A 24,698-nucleotide genomic window follows, 5' to 3' on the forward strand; every position below is an offset into this window, starting at 1 on the left:
TCACATACCCCAGACCCCAATCACAGACCCTTGACCCCAATCACAGACACCAGACCCCAATCACAGACCCTTGACCCCAATCACAGGCCCCAGACACCAATCACAGACCCCAGACCCCAATCACAGACCACAGACACCAATCACTGTGCCCAGACCCGATTCACAGACCCCAGACCCCAATCACAGACCGCAGACCCCAATCACAAACCCCAGACCACAATCACAGGGCTCAGAACCCAATCACAGACCCCAACCTCAATCACAGACCCCAGACCACAATCACAGACCCCAGACCCCAATCACAGACCCATGACACCAATCACAGACCCCAGACCCCAATCAATGGGCCCAGACCCCAATCACAGACCCCAGACTTCAATCAAAGACCGCAGACCCCAATCACAGACCCCAGACCCCAATCACAGACCACATACCCCAATCACAGATCCCAGACACCAATCACAGACCCCGGACCCCAATCACTGGGCACTGACCCCAATCACAGACCCCAGACCCCAATCATAGACCCCAGACCCCAATCACAGTCCCCAGACCCCAATCACAGACCCCAGACCCCACTCACAGACCTCAGACCTCAATCACTGGGCCCTGACCCCAATCACTGGCTCCTGACCCCAATCACAGACCTCAGACCTCTATCACAGACCCCAGACCCCAATCACAGGGCCCAGATCCCAATCATTGAGCCCTTATCACAATCACTGGGCCCTGACCCCAATTACAGACCCCAGACCCCAATCACTGGGCACAGACCCCAATCACAGGGCCCTGACCCTAAACACAGAGCCCGGACCCCAATCACAGGGCCCAGACCCCAATCACAGGGCCCTAACCCCAATCACAGAGCCCTGACCCCAATCACAGGCCCATGACCACAATCACTGGGCCCTGACCCCAATCACTGGGCCCAGACCCCAATCACCGGGCCCTGACCCCAATCATAGACCCCAGACCCCAATCATAGTCCCCTGACCCCAATCACTGGGCCCTGACCCCAATCACTGGGCCCAAACCCCAATCACTGAGCCCAGAACCCAATCACAGACCCCAGACACCAATCAGAGACCCCACTTCTCAAACACTGGGCCCTGACCACAAACATGGGGCCCAGACCACAATCACTGGGCCCTGACCCCAATCACTGGGCTCTGAACCCAATCACTGGGCCCTCACACCAATCACTGGGCCCTGACCCAAATCACTGGGCCCTGACCCCAATCACAGACCCCAGACCCCAATCACTGGGCAGTGACCCAAATCACAGGCCCCAGACCCAAATCACTGGGCCCTGACTCCAATCACTGGGCCCAGACCTCAATCAGAGACCCCAGACCCCAATCACAGACGCCAGACCCCAATCACAGTGCCCAGACACCAAACACAGACCCCAGACCCCAATCACTGATCCCAGACCCCAATCACAGACCCCTGACCCCAATCACTGGGCCCTGACCCCAATCACTGCGCCCAGACCCCAATCACTGGGCCCTGACCCCAATCACAGACCCCAGACCCCAATCTCAGACCTCAGACCCCAATCACAGACCCCAGACTCTAATCACAGATACCAGACCCCAAACTCAGACCCCAGACCCCAATCACAGACCCCAGACCCCAATCACAGACCTCTGACCCCAATCACAGACCCAGACCCCAATCACAGACTCCAGACCCCAATCACAGACCCCAGAACCCAATCACAGACACCAGACCCTAATCACAGACCCCAGACACCAATCACTGGGCCCTGACCCCAATCACTGGGCCCTGACACCAATCACTAGGCCCTGACACAAATCACTGGGCTCTGACCCCAATCACAGACACCAGACCTCAATCACAGACTCCTGAACCCAATCACTGGGCCCTGACCCCAATCACTGAGCCCAGACCCCAATCACTGGGACCAGACCCCAATCATCGGGCCGTGACACCAATCACTGGGCCCTGACCCCAAACACTGTGCCCAGACCCCAATCACTGGACCCAGACACCAATCACAGGGCCCTGATTCCAATCACTGGGACCTGACACCAATCACAGACCCCTGACCACAATCACAGACCCCTGACCCCAATCACTGAGCTCTGATCCCAATCACGGGCCCAGACTCCAATCACAGACCCCAGACCCCAATCACAGACCCCAGACACCAATCACTGGGCCCTCACCCCAGTCACTGGGCCCTGACGCCAATCACAGACCACAGACCCCAATCACAGACCCCAGACCCCAATTACAAACCCCAGAACCCAAAAACAGACCCCAACCTCAATCACATACCCCAGACCCCAATCACAGACCCTTGACCCCAATCACAGACACCAGACCCCAATCACAGACCCTTGACCCCAATCACAGGCCCCAGACACCAATCACAGACCCCAGATCCCAATCACAGACCACAGACCCCAATCACTGTGTCCAGACCCGATTCACAGACCCCAGACCCCAATCACAGACCGCAGACCCCAATCACAAACCCCAGACCACAATCACAGGGCTCAGAACCCAATCACATACCCCAACCTCAATCACAGACCCCAGACCCCAATCACAGACCCCAGACCCCAATCACAGACCCATGACACCAATCACAGATCCCAGACCCCAATCACAGACCCCAGACCCCAATCACTGGGCACTGACCCCAATCACAGACCCCAGACCCCAATCATAGACCCCAGACCCCAATCACAGTCCCCAGACCCCAATAACAGACCCCAGACCCCACTCACAGACCTCAGACATCAATCACTGGGCCCTGACGCCAATCACTGGCTCCTGACCCCAATCACAGACCTCAGACCTCTATCACAGACCCCAGACCCCAATCACAGGGCCCAGATCCCAATCATTGAGCCCTTATCACAATCACTGGGCCCTGACCCCAATTACAGACCCCAGACCCCAATCACTGGGCCCAGACCCCAATCACAGGGCCCTGACCCTAAACACAGAGCCCGGACCCCAATCACAGGGCCCAGACCCCAATCACAGGGCCCTAACCCCAATCACAGAGCCCTGACCCCAATCACAGGCCCGTGACCACAATCACTGGGCCCTGACCCCAATCACTGGGCCCAGACCCCAATCACCGGGCCCTGACCCCAATCATAGACCCCAGACCCCAATCATAGTCCCCTGACCCCAATCACTGGGCCCTGACCCCAATCACTGGGCCCAAACCCCAATCACTGAGCCCAGACCCCAATCTCAGACCCCAGACACCAATCAGAGACCCCACTTCTCAAACACTGGTCCCTGACCACAAACATGGGGCCCAGACCACAATCACTGGGCCCTGACCCCAATCACTGGGCTCTGAAGCCAATCACTGGGCCCTGACACCAATCACTGGGCCCTGACCCAAATCACTGGGCCCTGACCCCAATCACAGACCCCAGACCCCAATCACTGGGCAGTGACCCAAATCACAGGCCCCAGAACCAAATCACTGGGCCCTGACCCCAATCACTGGGCCCAGACCTCAATCAGAGACCCCAGACCCCAATCACAGACGCCAGACTCCAATCACAGTGCCCAGACACCAAACACAGACCCCAGACCCCAATCACTGGTCCCAGACCCCAATCACAGACCCCTGACCCCAATCACTGGGCCCTGACCCCAATCACTGCGCCCAGACCCCAATCACTGGGCCCTCACCCCAATCACAGACCCCAGACCCCAATCTCAGACCTCAGACCCCAATCACAGACCCCAGACTCTAATCACAGATACCAGACCCCAAACACACCCCAGACCCCAATCACAGACCCCAGACCCCAATCACAGACCTCTGACCCCAATCACAGACCCCAGACCCCAATCACAGACTCCAGACCCCAATTACAGACCCCAGACCCCAATCACAGTCCCCAGACCCTAATCACAGACCCCAGACACCAATCACTGGGCCCTGACCCCAATCACTGGGCCCTGACACCAATCCCAAACCACAGACCCCAATCACTGTGCCCAGACCCCAATCACAGGGCCCAGACTCCAATCACAGGGCCCTGACCCCAATCACACACCCCTGACCCCAATCACAGGGCCCTGACCCCAATCACTGGGCCCTGACCCCAATCACTGGGCCCAGACTCCAATCACCGGGCCCTGACCCCAATCACTGGGCGCTGACCCCAATCACTGATCCCTGACCCCAATCACAGACCCCAGACCCCAATCATAGACCCCTTACCCCAATCATTGTGCCCTGACCCCAAACACGGGGCACAGACCCCAATCACTGGGCCCTGTCCCCAATCACTGGGCCCTGACCCAAATCACTGGGCCCTGACCCAAATCACTGGGCTCTGACCCCAATCACAGACCCCAGACCCCAATCACAGACCCCTGAACCCAATCACTGGGCCCTGACCCCAATCAAAGGGCCCAGACCCCAATCACTGGGACCAGACCCCAATCACCGAGCCCTGACATCAATCACTGGGCCCTGACACCAATCACTGGGCCCTGACCCCAATCCCAGACCCCAGACCCCAATCACTGGGCCCAGACCCCAATCACACACCCCTGACCCCAATCACAGGGCCCTGACCCCAATCACTGGGCCCTGACCCCAATCACTGGGCCCAGACTCCAATCACCGGGCCCTGACCCCAATCACTGGGCGCTGACCCCAATCACTGATCCCTGACCCCAATCACAGACCCCAGACCCCAATCATAGACCCCTTACCCCAATCACTGTGCCCTGACCCCAAACACGGGGCACAGACCCCAATCACTGGGCCCTGTCCCCAATCACTGGGCCCTGACCCAAATCACTGGGCCCTGACCCAAATCACTGGGCTCTGACCCCAATCACAGACCCCAGACCCCAATCACAGACCCCTGAACCCAATCACTGGGCCCTGACCCCAATCAAAGTGCCCAGACCCCAATCACTGGGACCAGACCCCAATCACCGAGCCCTGACATCAATCACTGGGCCCTGACACCAATCACTGGGCCCTGACCCCAATCCCAGACCCCAGACCCCAATCACAGGGCCCTGACCCCAATCACTTGACCCTGACCCCAATCACTGAGCCCAGACACCAATCACCGGGCCCTGACCCCAATCACTGGTCCCTGACCCCAATCACTGGTCCCTGACCCAAATCACAGACCCCAGACCCCAATCATAGACCCCTTACCCCAATGACTGTGCCCTGACCCCAAACACGGGGCACAGACCCCAATCACTGGGCCCTGACCCCAATCACTGGGCCCTGACCCCAATCACTGGGCCCAAACCCCAATCACTGAGCCCAGACCCCAATCACAGACCCCAGACACCAATCAGAGACCCCACATCTCAAACACTGGTCCCTGACCACAAACATGGGGCCCAGACCACAATCACTGGGCCCTGACCCCAATCACTGGGCCCTGAACCCAATCACTGGGCCCTGACACCAATCACTGGGCCCTGACCCAAATCACTGGGCCCTGACCACAATCACAGACCCCAGACCCCAATCACGGGGCCCTGACCCCAATCACAGACCCCAGACCCCAATCACTGGGCCCTGACGCCAATCACTGGGCCCAGACCTCAATCAGAGACCCCAGACCCCAATCACAGACGCTAGACCCCAATCACAGTGCCCAGACACCAAACACAGACCCCAGACCCCAATCACTGGGCCCAGACCCCAATCACAGACCCCTGACCCCAATCACTGGGCCCTGACCCCAATAAATGCGCCCAGACCCCAATCACTGGGCCCTGACCCAAATCACAGACCCCAGACCCCAATCACAGACCTCAGACCCCAATCACAGACCCCAGACTCTAATCACAGATATCAGACCCCAAACTCAGACCCCAGACCACAATTACAGACCCCAGACACCAATCACAGACCCCTGACTCCAATCACAGACCCCAGACCCCAATCACAGACCCCAGACCCCAATCACAGACCACAGACCCCAATCACTGGGCCCAGACCCCATTCACAGACCCCAGACCCCAATCACAGACTGCAGACCCCAATTACAGACCCCAGACCACAATCACAGGGCTCAGAACCCAATCACAGACCCCAACCTCAATCAGAGACCCCAGACTCCAATCACAGACCCCAGGCCCCAATCACAGACCCATGACACCAATCACAGACCCCAGACCCCAATCAATGGGCCCAGACCCCAATCACAGAACCCAGACTTCATCAAAGACCGTAGACCCCAATCACAGACCCCAGACCCCAATCACAGACCCCAGACCACAATCACAGATGCCAGACCCCAATCACAGATCCCAGACCCCAATCAGAGACCCCAGACCCCAATCACTGGGCACTGACCCCAATCACAGACACCAGACCCCAATCATAGACCCCAGACCCCAATCACAGACCCCAGACCCCAATCAAAGACACCAGACACCAATCACAGACCCGAGACCTCAATCACTGGGCCCTGACCCCAATCACTGGGCCCTGAATCCAATCACAGGGCCCTGACCCCAATCACAGACCCGAGACCTCAATCACAAAACCCAGACCCCAGTCACAGGGCCCAGATTCCAATCACTGGGCCCTTATCACAATCACTAGGCCCTGACACCAATCACAGACCCCAGACCCCAATCACTGGGCCCAGACCCCAATCACAGGGCCCTGACCCCAATCACAGAGCCCTGACCCCAATCACAGGGCCCAGACCCCAATCACAGGGCCCTAACCCCAATCACAGACCCCTGACCTCAATCACAATCCCGTGACCCCAATCACTGAGCCCTGACACGAATCACTGGGCCCAGACCTCAATCACCGGGCCCTGACCCCAATAACAGACCCCAGACCCCAATCACAGTCCCCTGACCCCAATCACTGGCCCTGACCCCAATCACTGGGCCCAAACCCCAATCACTGAGCCCAGACCTCAATCACAGACCCCAGACACCAATCAGAGACCCACATCTCAAACACTGGGCCCTGACCACAAACATGGGGCCCAGACCCCAATCACTGGGCCCTGACCCCAATCACTGGGCCCTGAACCCAATCACTGGGCCCTGACACCAATCACTGGGCCCTGACCCAAATCACTGGGCCCTGACCCCAATCGCAGACCACAGACCCCAATCACTGGGCCCTGACCCCAATCACATACCTCAGACCCCAATCTCTGGGCCCTGACCCCAATCACTGGGCCCTGACCTCAATCAGAGACCCCAGACCCCAATCACAGACGCTAGACCCCAATCACAGTGCCCAGACACCAAACACAGACCCCAGACCCCAATCACTGGGCCCAGACCTCAATCACAGACCCCTGACACCAATCACTGGGCCCTGACCCCAATCACTGCGCCCAGACCCCAATCACTGGGCCCTGAGAGCAATCACAGACCCCAGACCCCAATCACAGACCTCAGACACCAATCACAGACCCCACACTCTAATCACAGATACCGGACCCCAAACGCAGACCTCAGACCACAATCACAGACCCCAGACACCAATCACAGACACCTGACCCCAATCACAGACCCCAGACCCCAATCACAGACTCCAGACCCCAATCACAGACCCCAGATCCCAATCACAGACCCCGGACCACAATCACAGACCCCAGACCCCAATCACTGGGCCCTGACCCCAGTCACTGGGCCCTGACCCCAATCCCAGACCCCAGGCCCCAATCACTGGGCCCAGACCCCAATCACAGGGCCCAGACCCCAATCACAGGGCCCTGACCCCAATCACACACCCCTGACCCCAATCACAGGGCCCTGACCCCAATCACTGGGCCCTGACCCCAATCACTGGGTCCAGACTCCAATCACCGGGCCCTGACCCCAATCACTGGTCCCTGACCCCAATCACTGGTCCCTGACCCCAATCACAGTCCCCAGACCCCAATCATAGACCCCTTACCCCAATAACTGTGACTGACCCCAAACACGGGGCACAGACCCCAATCACTGGGCCCTGACCCCAATCACTGGGCCCTGACCCCAATCACTGGGCCCTGACCCAATTCACTGGGCTCTGACCCCAATCACAGACCCCAGACACCAATCACAGACCCCTGAACCCAATCACTGGGCACTGACCCCAATCAATGTGCCCAGACCCCAATCACTGGGACCAGACCCCAATCACCGGGCCCTGACACCAATCACTGGTCTCTGACAACAATCACTGGGCCCAGACCCAATCACTGGACCCAGACACCAATCACAGACCCCTGAGCCCAATCACTGGGCCCTGACGCCAATCACTGGGCCCAGACCCCAATCACTGGGCCCAGACCCCAATCACCGAGCCCTGACCCCAATCACTGGGCCCTGACCCCCATCACTGGGCCCTGACCCCAATCACAGAACCCAGGCACCAATCAGAGACCCCACATCTCAAACACTGGGCCCTGACCAAAAACATGGGGCGCAGACCCCAATCACTGGGCCCATGACCCCAATCACTGGGCCCTGACCCCAATCACTGGGCCCTGACACCAATCACTGGGCCCTGACCCAAATCACTGGGCCCTGACCCCAATCACAGACCCCAGACCCCAATCACAGAACCCAGACCCCAATCACTGGGCCCTGACCCCAATCACAGAACCCAGACCCCAATCACTGGGCCCTGACCCCAATCACTGGGCCCAGACCTCAATCAGTGACCCCAGACCCCATCACAGACGCCAGACCCCAATCACAGTGCCCAGACACCAAACACAGACCCCAGACCCCAATCACTGGGCCCAGTCCACAATCACAGACCCCTGACCCCAATCGCAGGGCCGTGACCACAATCACTGTGCCCAGACCCCAATCACTGTGCCCTGACCCCAATCACAGACCCCAGACCCCAATCACAGACCTCAGACCCCAATCACAGACCCCAGACTCTAATCACAGATACCAGACCACAAACTCAGACCCCAGACCCAAATCCCAGACCCCAGACCCCAATCACAGGGCCCTGACACCAATCACAGACCCCAGACACCAATCACAGACACCAGACCCCACTCACAGACCCCAGACCCCAATCACAGACCCCAGACCCCGATCACAGACCCCAGACCCCAATCACTGGGCCCTGACCCCAATCACTGGGCCCTGACACCAATCCCAGACCCAAGACCCCAATCACTGGGCCCAAACCCCAATCACAGGGCCCTGACCCCAATCACAGAACCTTGACCCCAATCACAGACCCCGACCCCAATCACAGGGCCCAGACCCCAATCACAGGCCCCTGACCCCAATCACTGGGCCCTGACCCCAATCACCGGGCCCTGACCCCAATCACTGGGCCCAAACCCCAATCACAGGGCCCTGACCCCAATCCCAGACCCAAGACCCCAATCACAGGGCCCTGACCCCAATCACAGACCCAAGACCCCAATCACAGGGCCGTAACCCCATTCCCAGACCCAAGACCCCAATCACAGGGCCCTGACACCAATCCCAGACCCAAGACCCCAATCACCGGGCCCTGACCCCAATCACTGGGCCCAAACCCCAATCACAGGGCCCTGACCCCAATCCCAGACCCAAGACCCCAATCACAGGGCCCTGACCCCAATCACAGAACCTTGACCCCAATCACAGACCCCGACCCCAATCACACACCCCTGACCCCAATCACAGGCCTCTGACCCCAATCACTGGGCCCTGACCCCAATCACCGGGCCCTGACCCCAATCACTGGGCCCTGACCCCAATCACTGGTCCCTGACCCCAATCACAGAACCCAGACCACAATCATAGACCCCTCACCCCAATCACTGGGCCCTGACCCCAAACACGGGGCACAGACCCCAATCACTGGGCCCTGACCACAATCACTGGGCCCTGACCCCAATCACTGGGCCCTGACACCAATCACTAGGCCCTGACACAAATCACTGGGCTCTGACCCCAATCACAGACACCAGACCTCAATCACAGACTCCTGAACCCAATCACTGGGCCCTGACCCCAATCACTGAGCCCAGTCCCCAATCACTGGGACCAGACCACAATCATCGGGCCGTGACACCAATCACTGGGCCCTGACCCCAAACACTGTGCCCAGACCCCAATCACTGGACCCAGACACCAATCACAGGGCCCTGATTCCAATCACTGGGAACTGACACCAATCACAGACCCCTGACCACAATCACAGACCCCTGACCCCAATCACTGAGCTCTGATCCCAATCACGGGCCCAGTCTCCAATCACAGACCCCAGACCCCAATCACAGACCCCAGACACCAATCACTGGGCCCTCACCCCAGTCACTGGGCCCTGACGCCAATCACAGACCACAGACCCCAATCACAGACCCCAGACCCCAATTACAAACCCCAGAACCCAAAAACAGACCCCAACCTCAATCACATACCCCAGACACCAATCACAGACCCCTGACCCCAATCACTGGGCCCTGACCACAATAAATGCACCCAGACCCCAATCACTGGGCCCTGACCCCAATCACAGACCCCAGACCCCAATCACAGACCTCAGACCCCAATCACAGACCCCAGACTCTAATCACAGATACCAGACCCCAAACTCAGACCCCAGACCACAATGACAGACCCCAGACACCAATCACAGACCCCTGACTCCAATCACAGACCCCAGACCCCAATCACAGACCCCAGACCCCAATCACAGACCACAGACCCCAATCACTGGGCCCAGACCCCATTCACAGACCCCAGACCCCAATCACAGACTGCAGACCCCAATTACAGACCCCAGACCACAATCACAGGGCTCAGAACCCAATCACAGACCCCAACCTCAATCAGAGACCCCAGACTCCAATCGCAGACCCCAGACCCCAATCACAGACCCATGACACCAATCACAGACTCCAGACCCCAATCAATGGGCCCAGACCCCAATCACAGAACCCAGACTTCATCAAAGACCGTAGACCCCAATCACAGACCCCAGACCCCAATCACAGACCCCAGACCACAATCACAGATGCCAGACCCCAATCACAGATCCCAGACCCCAATCACAGACCCCAGACCCCAATCACTGGGCACTGACCCCAATCACAGACACCAGACCCCAATCATAGACCCCAGACCCCAATCACAGACCCCAGACCCCAATCAAAGAAACCAGACCCCAATCACAGACCCCAGACCTCAATCACTGGGCCCTGACCCCAATCACTGGGCCCTGAATCCAATCACAGGGCCCTGACCCCAATCACAGACCCGAGAACTCAATCACAAAACCCAGACCCCAGTCACAGGGCCCAGATTCCAATCACTGGGCCCTTATCACAATCACTAGGCCCTGACACCAATCACAGACCCCAGACCCCAATCACTGGGCCCAGACCCCAATCACAGGGCCCTGACCCCAATCACAGAGCCCTGACCCCAATCACAGGGCCCAGACCCCAATCACAGGGCCCTAACCCCAATCACAGATCCCTGACCTCAATCACAATCCCGTGACCCCAATCACTGAGCCCTGACACGAATCACTGGGCCCAGACCTCAATCACCGGGCCCTGACCCCAATAACAGACCCCAGACCCCAATCACAGTCCCCTGACCCCAATCACTGGCCCTGACCCCAATCACTGGGCCCAAACCCCAATCACTGAGCCCAGACCTCAATCACAGACCCCAGACACCAATCAGAGACCCACATCTCAAACACTGGGCCCTGACCACAAACATGGGGCCCAGACCCCAATCACTGGGCCCTGACCCCAATCACTGGGCCCTGAACCCAATCACTGGTCCCTGACACCAATCACTGGGCCCTGACCCAAATCACTGGGCCCTGACCCCAATCGCAGACCACAGACCCCAATCACTGGGCCCTGACCCCAATCACATACCTCAGACCCCAATCACTGGGCCCTGACCCCAATCACTGGGCCCTGACCTCAATCAGAGACCCCAGACCCCAATCACAGACGCTAGACCCCAATCACAGTGCCCAGACACCAAACACAGACCCCAGACCCCAATCACTGGGCCCAGACCCCAATCACAGACCCCTGACCCCAATCACTGGGCCCTGACCCCAATCACTGCGCCCAGACCCCAATCACTGGGCCCTGACAGCAATCACAGACCCCAGACCCCAATCACAGACCTCAGACCCCAATCACAGACCCCACACTCTAATCACAGATACCGGACCCCAAACGCAGACCTCAGACCACAATCACAGACCCCAGACACCAATCACAGACCCCTGACCCCAATCACAGACCCCAGACCCCAATCACAGACTCCAGACCCCAATCACAGACCCCAGATCCCAATCACAGACCCCGGACCACAATCACAGACCCCAGACCCCAATCACTGGGCCCTGACCCCAGTCACTGGGCCCTGACCCCAATCCCAGACCCCAGACCCCAATCACTGGGCCCAGACCCCAATCAGAGGGCCCAGACCCCAATCACAGGGCCCTCACCCCAATCACACACCCCTGACCCCAATCACAGTGCCCTGACCCCAATCACTGGGCCCTGACCCCAATCACTGGGTCCAGACTCCATTCACCGGGCCCTGACCCCAATCACTGGTCCCTGACCCCAATCACTGGTCCCTGACCCCAATCACAGACCCCAGACCCCAATCATAGACCCCTTACCCCAATAACTGTGACTGACCCCAAACACGGGGCACAGACCCCAATCACTGGGCCCTGACCCCAATCACTGGGCCCTGACCCCAATCACTGGGCCCTGACCCAATTCACTGGGCTCTGACCCCAATCACAGACCCCAGACACCAATCACAGACCCCTGAACCCAATCACTGGGCACTGACCCCAATCAATGTGCCCAGACCCCAATCACTGGGACCAGACCCCAATCACCGGGCCCTGACACCAATCACTGGTCTCTGACAATAATCACTGGGCCCAGACCCAATCACTGGACCCAGACACCAATCACAGATCCCTGAGCCCAATCACTGGGCCCTGACCCCAATCACTGGGCCCAGACCCCAATCACTGGGCCCAGACCCCAATCACCGAGCCCTGACCCCAATCACTGGGCCCTGACCCCCATCACTGGGCCCTGACCCCAATCACAGAACCCAGACACCAATCAGAGACCCCACATCTCAAACACTGGGCCCTGACCAAAAACATGGGGCGCAGACCCCAATCACTGGGCCCATGACCCCAATCACTGGGCCCTGACCCCAATCACTGGGCCCTGACACCAATCACTGGGCCCTGACCCAAATCACTGGGCCCTGACACCAATCACAGACCCCAGACCCCAATCACAGACCCCAGACTCCAATCACTGGGCCCTGACCCCAATCACAGAACCCAGACCCCAATCACTGGGCCCTGACCCCAATCACTGGGCCCAGACCTCAATCAGTGACCCCAGACCCCATCACAGACGCCAGACCCCAATCACAGTGCCCAGACACCAAACACAGACCCCAGAGCCCAATCACTGGGCCCAGTCCACAATCACAGACCCCTGACCCCAATCGCAGGGCCGTGACCACAATCACTGTGCCCAGACCCCAATCACTGTGCCCTGACCCCAATCACAGACCCCAGACCCCAATCACAGACCTCAGACCCCAATCACAGACCCCAGACTCTAATCACAGATACCAGACCACAAACTCAGACCCCAGACCCAAATCCCAGACCCCAGACCCCAATCACAGGGCCCTGACACCAATCACAGACCCCAGACACCAATCACAGACACCAGACCCCACTCACAGACCCCAGACGCCAATCACAGACCCCAGACCCCGATCACAGACCCCAGACCCCAATCACTGGGCCCTGACCCCAATCACTGGGCCCTGACACCAATCCCAGACTCCAGTCTCCAATCACTGGGCCCAAACCCCAATCACAGGGCCCTGACCCCAATCACAGAACATTGTTACCCCAATCACAGACCCCGACCCCAATCACAGGGCCCAGACCCCAATCACAGGCCCCTGACCCCAATCACTGGGCCCTGACCCCAATCACCGGGCCCTGACCCCAATCACTGGGCCCAAACCCCAATCACAGGGCCCTGACCCCAATCCCAGACCCAAGACCCCAATCACAGGGCCCTGACCCCAATCCCAGACCCAAGACCCCAATCACAGGGCCCTGACACCAATCCCAGACCCAAGACCCCAATCACCGGGCCCTGACCCCAATCACTGGGCCCAAACCCCAATCACAGGGCCCTGACCCCAATCCCAGACCCAAGACCCCAATCACAGGGCCCTGACCCCAATCACAGAACATTGACCCCAATCACAGACCCCGACCCCAATCACACACCCCTGACCCCAATCACAGGCCCCTGACCCCAATCACTGGGCCCTGACCCCAATCACCGGGCCCTGACCCCAATCACTGGGCCCTGACCCCAATCACTGGTCCCTGACCCCAATCACAGAACCCAGACCACAATCATAGACCCCTCACCCCAATCACTGGGCCCTGACCCCAAACACGGGGCACAGACCCCAATCACTGGGCCCTGACCACAATCACTGGGCCCTGACCCCAATCACTGGGCCCTGACACCAATCACTAGGCCCTGACACAAATCACTGGGCTCTGACCCCAATCACAGACACCAGACCTTAATCACAGACTCCTGAACCCAATCACTGGGCCCTGACCCCAATCACTGAGCCCAGACCCCAATCACTGGGACCAGACCCCAATCATCGGGCCGTGACACCAATCACTGGGCCCTGACCCCAAACACTGTGCCCAGACGCCAATCACTGGACCCAGACACCAATCACAGGGCCCTGATTCCAATCACTGGGACCTGACACCAATCACAGACCCCTGACCACAATCACAGACCCCTGACTCCAATCACTGAGCTCTGATCCCAATCACGGGCCCAGTCTCCAATCACAGACCCCAGACCCCAATCACAGACCCCAGACACCAATCACTGGGCCCTCACCCCAGTCACTGGGCCCTGACGCCAATCACAGACCACAGACCCCAATCACAGAACTCAGACCCCAATTACAAACCCCAGAACCCAAAAACAGACCCCAACCTCAATCACATACCCCAGACCCCAATCACAGACCCTTGACCCCAATCACAGACACCAGACCCCAATCACAGACCCTTGACCCCAATCACAGGCCCCAGACACCAATCACAGACCCCAGACCCCAATCACAGACCACAGACACCAATCACAGGGCTCAGAACCCAATCACAGACCCCAACCTCAATCACAGACCCCAGACCCCAATCACAGACCCCAGACCCCAATCACAGACCCATGACACCAATCACAGACCCCAGACCCCAATCAATGGGCCCAGACCCCAATCACAGACCCCAGACTTCAATCAAAGACCGCAGACCCCAATCACAGACCCCAGACCCCAATCACAGACCACATACCCCAATCACAGATCCCAGACCCCAATCACAGACCCCGGACCCCAATCACTGGGCACTGACCCCAATCACAGACCCCAGACCCCAATCATAGACCCCAGACCCCAATCACAGTCCCCAGACCCCAATCACAGACCTCAGACCCCACTCACAGACCTCAGACCTCAATCACTGGGCCCTGACCCCAATCACTGGCTCCTGACCCCAATCACAGACCTCAGACCTCTATCACAGACCCCAGACCCCAATCACAGGGCCCAGATCCCAATCATTGAGCCCTTATCACAATCACTGGGCCCTGACCCCAATTACAGACCCCAGACCCCAATCACTGGGCCCAGACCCCAATCACAGGGCCCTGACCCTAAACACAGAGCCCGGACCCCAATCACAGGGCCCAGACCCCAATCACAGGGCCCTAACCCCAATCACAGAGCCCTGACCCCAATCACAGGCCCATGACCACAATCACTGGGCCCTGACCACAATCACTGGGCCCAGACCCCAATCACCGGGCCCTGACCCCAATCATAGACCCCAGACCCCAATCATAGTCCCCTGACCCCAATCACTGGGCCCTGACCCCAATCACTGGGCCCAAACCCCAATCACTGAGCCCAGACCCCAATCACAGACCCCAGACACCAATCAGAGACCCCACTTCTCAAACACTGGGCCCTGACCACAAACATGGGGCCCAGACCACAATCACTGGGCCCTGACCCCAATCACTGGGCTCTGAACCCAATCACTGGGCCCTGACACCAATCACTGGGCCCTGACCCAAATCACTGGGCCCTGACCCCAATCACAGACCCCAGACCTTAATCACTGGGCAGTGACCCAAATCACAGGCCCCAGACCCAAATCACTGGGCCCTGACCCCAATCACTGGGCCCAGACCTCAATCAGAGACCCCAGACCCCAATCACAGACGCCAGACCCCAATCACAGTGCCCAGACACCAAACACAGACCCCAGACCCCAATCACTGATCCCAGACCCCAATCACAGACCCCTGACCCCAATTACTGGGCCCTGACCCCAATCACTGCGCCCAGACCCCAATCACTGGGCCCTGACCCCAATCACAGACCCCAGACCCCAATCTCAGACCTCAGACCCCAATCACAGACCCCAGACTCTAATCACAGATACCAGACCCCAAACTCAGACCCCAGACCCCAATCACAGACCCCAGACCCCAATCACAGACCTCTGACCCCAATCACAGACCCCAGACCCCAATCACAGACTCCAGACCCCAATCACAGACCCCAGACCCCAATCACAGACACCAGACCCTAATCACAGACCCCAGACACCAATCACTGGGCCCTGACCCCAATCACTGGGCCCTGACACCAATCACTAGGCCCTGACACAAATCACTGGGCTCTGACCCCAATCACAGACACCAGACCTCAATCACAGACTCCTGAACCCAATCACTGGGCCCTGACCCCATTCACTGAGCCCAGACCCCAATCACTGGGACCAGACCCCAATCATCGGGCCGTGACACCAATCACTGGGCCCTGACCCCAAACACTGTGCCCAGACCCCAATCACTGGACCCAGACACCAATCACAGGGCCCTGATTCCAATCACTGGGACCTGACACCAATCACAGACCCCTGACCACAATCACAGACCCCTGACCCCAATCACTGAGCTCTGATCCCAATCACGGGCCCAGACTCCAATCACAGATCCCAGACCCCAATCACAGACCCCAGACACCAATCACTGGGCCCTCACCCCAGTCACTGGGCCCTGACGCCAAACACAGACCACAGACCCCAATCACAGACCCCAGACCCCAATTACAAACCCCAGAACCCAAAAACAGACCCCAACCTCAATCACATACCCCAGACCCCAATCACAGACCCTTGACCCCAATCACAGACACCAGACCCCAATCACAGACCCTTGACCCCAATCACAGGCCCCAGACACCAATCACAGACCCCAGACCCCAATCACAGACCACAGACCCCAATCACTGTGCCCAGACCCGATTCACAGACCCCAGACCCCAATCACAGACTGCAGACCCCAATCACAAACCCCAGACCACAATCACAGGGCTCAGAACCAAATCACAGACCCCAACCTCAATCACAGACCCCAGACCCCAATCACAGACCCCAGACCCCAATCACAGACCCATGACACCAATCACAGACCCCAGACCCCAATCAATGGGCCCAGACCCCAATCACAGACCCCAGACTTCAATCAAAGACCGCAGACCCCAATCACAGACCCCAGACCCCAATCACAGACCACAGACCCCAATCACAGATCCCAGACCCCAATCACAGACCCCAGACCCCAATCACTGGGCACTGACCCCAATCACAGACCCCAGACCCCAATCATAGACCCCAGACCCCAATCACAGTCCCCAGACCCCAATCACAGACCCCAGACCCCACTCACAGACCTCAGACCTCAATCACTGGGCCCTGACGCCAATCACTGGCTCCTGACCCCAATCACAGACCTCAGACCTCTATCACAGACCCCAGACCCCAATCACAGGGCCCAGATCTCAATCATTGAGCCCTTATCACAATCACTGGGCCCTGACCCCAATTACAGACCCCAGACCCCAATCACTGGGCCCAGACCCCAATCACAGGGCCCTGACCCTAAACACAGTGCCCGGACCCCAATCACAGGGCCCAGACCCCAATCACAGGGCCCTAACCCCAATCACAGAGCCCTGACCCCAATCACAGGCCCGTGACCACAATCACTGGGCCCTGACCCCAATCACTGGGCCCAGACCCCAATCACCGGGCCCTGACCCCAATCATAGACCCCAGACCTCAATCATAGTCCCCTGACCCCAATCACTGGGCGCTGACCCCAATCACTGGGCCCAAACCCCAATCACTGAGCCCAGACCCCAATCTCAGAACCCAGACACCAATCAGAGACCCCATTTCTCAAACACTGGTCCCTGACCACAAACATGGGGCCCAGACCACAATCACTGGGCCCTGACGCCAATCACTGGGCTCTGAACCCAATCACTGGGCCCTGACACCAATCACTGGGCCTGACCCAAATGACTGGGCCCTGACCCCAATCACAGACCCCAGACCCCAATCACTGGGCAGTGACCCAAATCACAGGCCCCAGACCCAAATCACTGGGCCCTGACCCCAATCACTGGGCCCAGACCTCAATCAGAGACCCCAGACTCCAATCACAGACGCCAGACACCAATCACAGTGCCCAGACACCAAACACAGACCCCAGACCCCAATCACTGGTCCCAGACCCCAATCACAGACCCCTGACCCCAATCACTGGGCCCTGACCCCAATCACTGCGCCCAGACCCCAATCACTGGGCCCTGACCCCAATCACAGACCCCAGACCCCAATCTCAGACCTCAGACCCCAATCACAGACCCCAGACTCTAATCACAGATACCAGACCCCAAACTCAGACCCCAGACCCCAATCACAGACCCCAGACCCCAATCACAGACCTCTGACCCCAATCACAGACCCCAGACCCCAAACACAGACTCCAGACCCCAATTACAGACCCCAGACCCCAATCACAGTCCCCAGACCCTAATTACAGACCCCAGACACCAATCACTGGGCCCTGACCCCAATCACTGGGCCCTGACACCAATCCCAAACCACAGACCCCAATCACTGTGCCCAGACCCCAATCACAGGGCCCAGACCCCAATCACAGGGCCCTGACCCCAATCACACACCCCTGACCCCAATCACAGGGCCCTGACCCCAATCACTGGGCCCTGACCCCAATCACTGGGCCCAGACTCCAATCACCGGGCCCTGACCCAAATCACTGGGCGCTGACCCCAATCACTGGTCCCTGACCCCAATCACAGACCCCAGACCCCAATCATAGACCCCTTACCCCAATCACTGGGCCCTGTCCCCAATCACTGGGCCCTGACCCAAATCACTGGGCCCTGACCCAAATCACTGGGCTCTGACCCCAATCACAGACCCCAGACCCCAATCACAGACCCCTGAACCCAATCACTGGGCCCTGACCCCAATCAAAGGGCCCAGACCCCAATCACTGGGACCAGACCCCAATCACCGAGCCCTGACATCAATCACTGGGCCCTGACCCCAATCACATACATCAGACCCCAATCTCTGGGCCCTGACCCCAATCACTGGGCTCTGAACCCAATCACTGGGCCCTGACACCAATCACTGGGCCCTGACCCAAATCACTTGGCCCTGACCCCAATCACAGACCCCAGACCCCAATCACTGGGCAGTGACCCAAATCACAGGCCCCAGACCCAAATCACTGGGCCCTGACCCCAATCACTGGGCCCAGACCTCAATCAGAGACCCCAGACCCCAATCACAGACGCCAGACCCCAATCACAGTGCCCAGACACCAAACACAGACCCCAGACCCCAATCACTGAACCCAGACCCCAATCACAGACCCCTGACCCCAATCACTGGGCCCTGACCCCAATCACTGCGCCCAGACCCCAATAACTGGGCCCTGACCCCAATCACAGACCCCAGACCCCAATCTCAGACCTCAGACCCCAATCACAGACCCCAGACTCTAATCACAGATACCAGACCCCAAACTCAGACCCCAGACCCCAATCACAGACCCCAGACCCCAATCACAGACCTCTGACCCCAATCACAGACCCCAGACCCCAATCACAGACTCCAGACCCCAATCACAGACCCCAGACCCCAATCACAGACACCAGACCCTAATCACAGACCCCAGACACCAATCACTGGGCCCTGACCCCAATCACTGGGCCCTGACACCAATCACTAGGCCCTGACACAAATCACTGGGCTCTGACCCCAATCACAGACACCAGACCTCAATCACAGACTCCTGAACCCAATCACTGGGCCCTGACCCCAATCACTGAGCCCAGACCCCAATCACTGGGACCAGACCCCAATCATCGGGCCGTGACACCAATCACTGGGCCCTGACCCCAAACACTGTGCCCAGACCCCAATCACTGGACCCAGACACCAATCACAGGGCCCTGATTCCAATCACTGGGACCTGACACCAATCACAGACCCCTGACCACAATCACAGACCCCTGACCCCAATCACTGAGCTCTGATCCCAATCACGGGACCAGACTCCAATCACAGACCCCAGACCCCAATCACAGACCCCAGACACCAATCACTGGGCCCTCACCCCAGTCACTGGGCCCTGACGCCAATCACAGACCACAGACCCCAATCACAGACCCCAGACCCCAATTACAAACCCCAGAACCCAAAAACAGACCCCAACCTCAATCACATACCCCAGACCCCAATCACAGACCCTTGACCCCAATCACAGACACCAGACCCCAATCACAGACCCTTGACCCCAATCACAGGCCCCAGACACCAATCACAGACCCCAGACCCCAATCACAGACCACAGACACCAATCACTATGCCCAGACCCGATTCACAGACCCCAGACCCCAATCACAGACCGCAGACCCCAATCACAAACTCCAGACCACAATCACAGGGCTCAGAACCCAATCACAGACCCCAACCTCAATCACAGACCCCAGACCCCAATCACAGACCCCAGACCCCAATCACAGACCCATGACACCAATCACAGACCCCAGACCCCAATCAATGGGCCCAGACCCCAATCACAGACCCCAGACTTCAATCAAAGACCGCAGACCCCAATCACAGACCCCAGACCCCAATCACAGACCACAGACCCCAATCACCGATCCCAGACCCCAATCACAGACCCCAGACCCCAATCACTGGGCACTGACCCCAATCACAGACCCCAGACCCCAATCATAGACCCCAGACTCCAATCACAGTCCCCAGACCCCAATCACAGACCCCAGACCCCACTCACAGACCTCAGACCTCAATCACTGGGCCCTGACCCCAATCACTGGCTCCTCACCCCAATCACAGACCTCAGACCTCTATCACAGACCCCAGACCCCAATCACAGGGCCCAGATCCCAATCATTGAGCCCTTATCACAATCACTGGGCCCTGACCCCAATTACAGACCCCAGACCCCAATCACTGGGCCCAGACCCCAATCACAGGGCCCTGACCCTAAACACAGAGCCTGGACCCCAATCACAGGGCCCAGACCCCAATCACAGGGCCCTAACCCCAATCACAGAGCCCTGACCCCAATCACAGGCCCGTGACCACAATCACTGGGCCCTGACCCCAATCACTGGGCCCAGACCCCAATCACCGGGCCCTGACCCCAATCATAGACCCCAGACCCCAATCATAGTCCCCTGACCCCAATCACTGGGCGCTGACCCCAATCACTGGGCCCAAACCCCAATCACTGAGCCCAGACCCCAATCTCAGACCCCAGACACCAATCAGAGACCCCACTTCTCAAACACTGGTCCCTGACCACAAACATGGGGCCCAGACCACAATCACTGGGCCCTGACCCCAATCACTGGGCTCTGAACCCAATCACTGGGCCCTGACACCAATCACTGGGCCCTGACCCAAATCACTGGGCCCTGACCCCAATCACAGACCCCAGACCCCAATCACTGGGCAGTGACCCAAATCACAGGCCCCAGACCCAAATCACTGGGCCCTGACCCCAATCACTGGGCCCAGACCTCAATCAGAGACCCCAGACCCCAATCACAGACGCCAGACCCCAATCACAGTGCCCAGACACCAAACACAGACCCCAGACCCCAATCACTGGTCCCAGACCCCAATCACAGACCCCTGACCCCAATCACTGGGCCCTGACCCCAATCACTGCGCCCAGACCAAAATCACTGGGCCCTGACCCCAATCACAGACCCCAGACCCCAATCTCAGACCTCAGACCCCAATCACAGACCCCAGACTCTAATCACAGATACCAGACCCCAAACTCAGACCGCAGACCCCAATCACAGACCCCAGACCCCAATCACAGACCTCTGACCCCAATCACAGACCCCAGACCCCAATCACAGACTCCAGACCCCAATTACAGACCCCAGACCCCAATCACAGACCCCAGACCCTAATCACAGACCCCAGACACCAATCACTGGGCCCTGACCCCAATCACTGGGCCCTGACACCAATCCCAAACCACAGACCCCAATCACTGTGCCCAGACCCCAATCACAGGGCCCAGACCCCAATCACAGGGTCCTGACCCCAATCACACACCCCTGACCCCAATCACAGGGCCCTGACCCCAATCACTGGGCCCTGACCCCAATCACTGGGCCCAGACTCCAATCACCGGGCCCTGACCCCAATCACTGGGCGCTGACCCCAATCACTGATCCCTGACCCCAATCACAGACCCCAGACCCCAATCATAGACCCCTTACCCCAATCACTGTGCCCTGACCCCAAACACGGGGCACAGACCCCAATCACTGGGCCCTGTCCCCAATCACTGGGCCCTGACCCAAATCACTGGGCCCTGACCCAAATCACTGGGCTCTGACCCCAATCACAGACCCCAGACCCCAATCATAGACCCCTGAACCCAATCACTGGGCCCTGACCCCAATCAAAGGGCCCAGACCCCAATCACTGGGACCAGACCCCAATCACCGAGCCCTGACATCAATCACTGGGCCCTGACCCCAAACTCAGACACCAGACCCCAATCACAGATCCCAGACCCCAATCACAGACCCCTGACCACAATCACAGACCTCAGACGCCAATCACAGACTCCAGACCCCAATCACAGACCCCAGACCCCAATCACAGACCCCAGACCCTAATCACAGACCACAGACCGCAATCACTGGGCCCTGACACCAATCACTGGGCCCTGACTGAATCCCAGACCCCAGACACCAATCACTGGGCCCAGACCCCAATCACAGGGCACAGACCCAAATCACAGGGCCCTGACCCCAATCACACACCCCTGACCCCAATCACAGGGCCCTAACACCAATCAGAGACCCCACATCTCAAACACTGGGCCCTGACCACAAACATGGGGCCCAGACCACAATCACTGGGCCCTGACCCCAATCACTGGGCCCTGAACCCAATCACCAGGCCCTGACACCAATCAATGGGCCCTGACCCAAATCACTGGGCCCTGACCCCAATCACAGACCCCAGACCCCAATCACTGGGCAGTGACCCAAATCACAGGCCCCAGACCCAAATCACTGGGCCCTGACACCAATCACTGGGCCCTGACTGAATCCCAGACCCCAGACACCAATCACTGGGCCCAGACTCCAATCACCGGGCCCTGACCCCAATCACTGGGCGCTGACCCCAATCACTGATCCCTGACCCCAATCACAGACCCCAGACCCCAATCATAGACCCCTTACCCCAATCACTGTGCCCTGACCCCAAACACGGGGCACAGACCCCAATCACTGGGCCCTGTCCCCAATCACTGGGCCCTGACCCAAATCACTGGGCCCTGACCCAAATCACTGGGCTCTGACCCCAATCACAGACCCCAGACCCCAATCATAGACCCCTGAACCCAATCACTGGGCCCTGACCCCAATCAAAGGGCCCAGACCCCAATCACTGGGACCAGACCCCAATCACCGAGCCCTGACATCAATCACTGGGCCCTGACCCCAAACTCAGACACCAGACCCCAATCACAGATCCCAGACCCCAATCACAGACCCCTGACCACAATCACAGACCTCAGACGCCAATCACAGACTCCAGACCCCAATCACAGACCCCAGACCCCAATCACAGACCCCAGACCCTAATCACAGACCACAGACCGCAATCACTGGGCCCTGACACCAATCACTGGGCCCTGACTGAATCCCAGACCCCAGACACCAATCACTGGGCCCAGACCCCAATCACAGGGCACAGACCCAAATCACAGGGCCCTGACCCCAATCACACACCCCTGACCCCAATCACAGGGCCCTAACACCAATCAGAGACCCCACATCTCAAACACTGGGCCCTGACCACAAACATGGGGCCCAGACCACAATCACTGGGCCCTGACCCCAATCACTGGGCCCTGAACCCAATCACCAGGCCCTGACACCAATCAATGGGCCCTGACCCAAATCACTGGGCCCTGACCCCAATCACAGACCCCAGACCCCAATCACTGGGCAGTGACCCAAATCACAGGCCCCAGACCCAAATCACTGGGCCCTGACCCCAATCACTGGGCCCAGACCTCAATCAGAGACCCCAGACCAAAATCACAGACGCCAGACCCCAATCAGAGTGCCCAGACACCAAACACAGACCCCAGACCCCAATCACTGGTCCCAGA

Source organism: Pristiophorus japonicus, chromosome Y, assembly GCF_044704955.1.
Source record: "Pristiophorus japonicus isolate sPriJap1 chromosome Y, sPriJap1.hap1, whole genome shotgun sequence".
In the NCBI taxonomy this organism is placed as follows: domain Eukaryota; kingdom Metazoa; phylum Chordata; class Chondrichthyes; family Pristiophoridae; genus Pristiophorus; species Pristiophorus japonicus.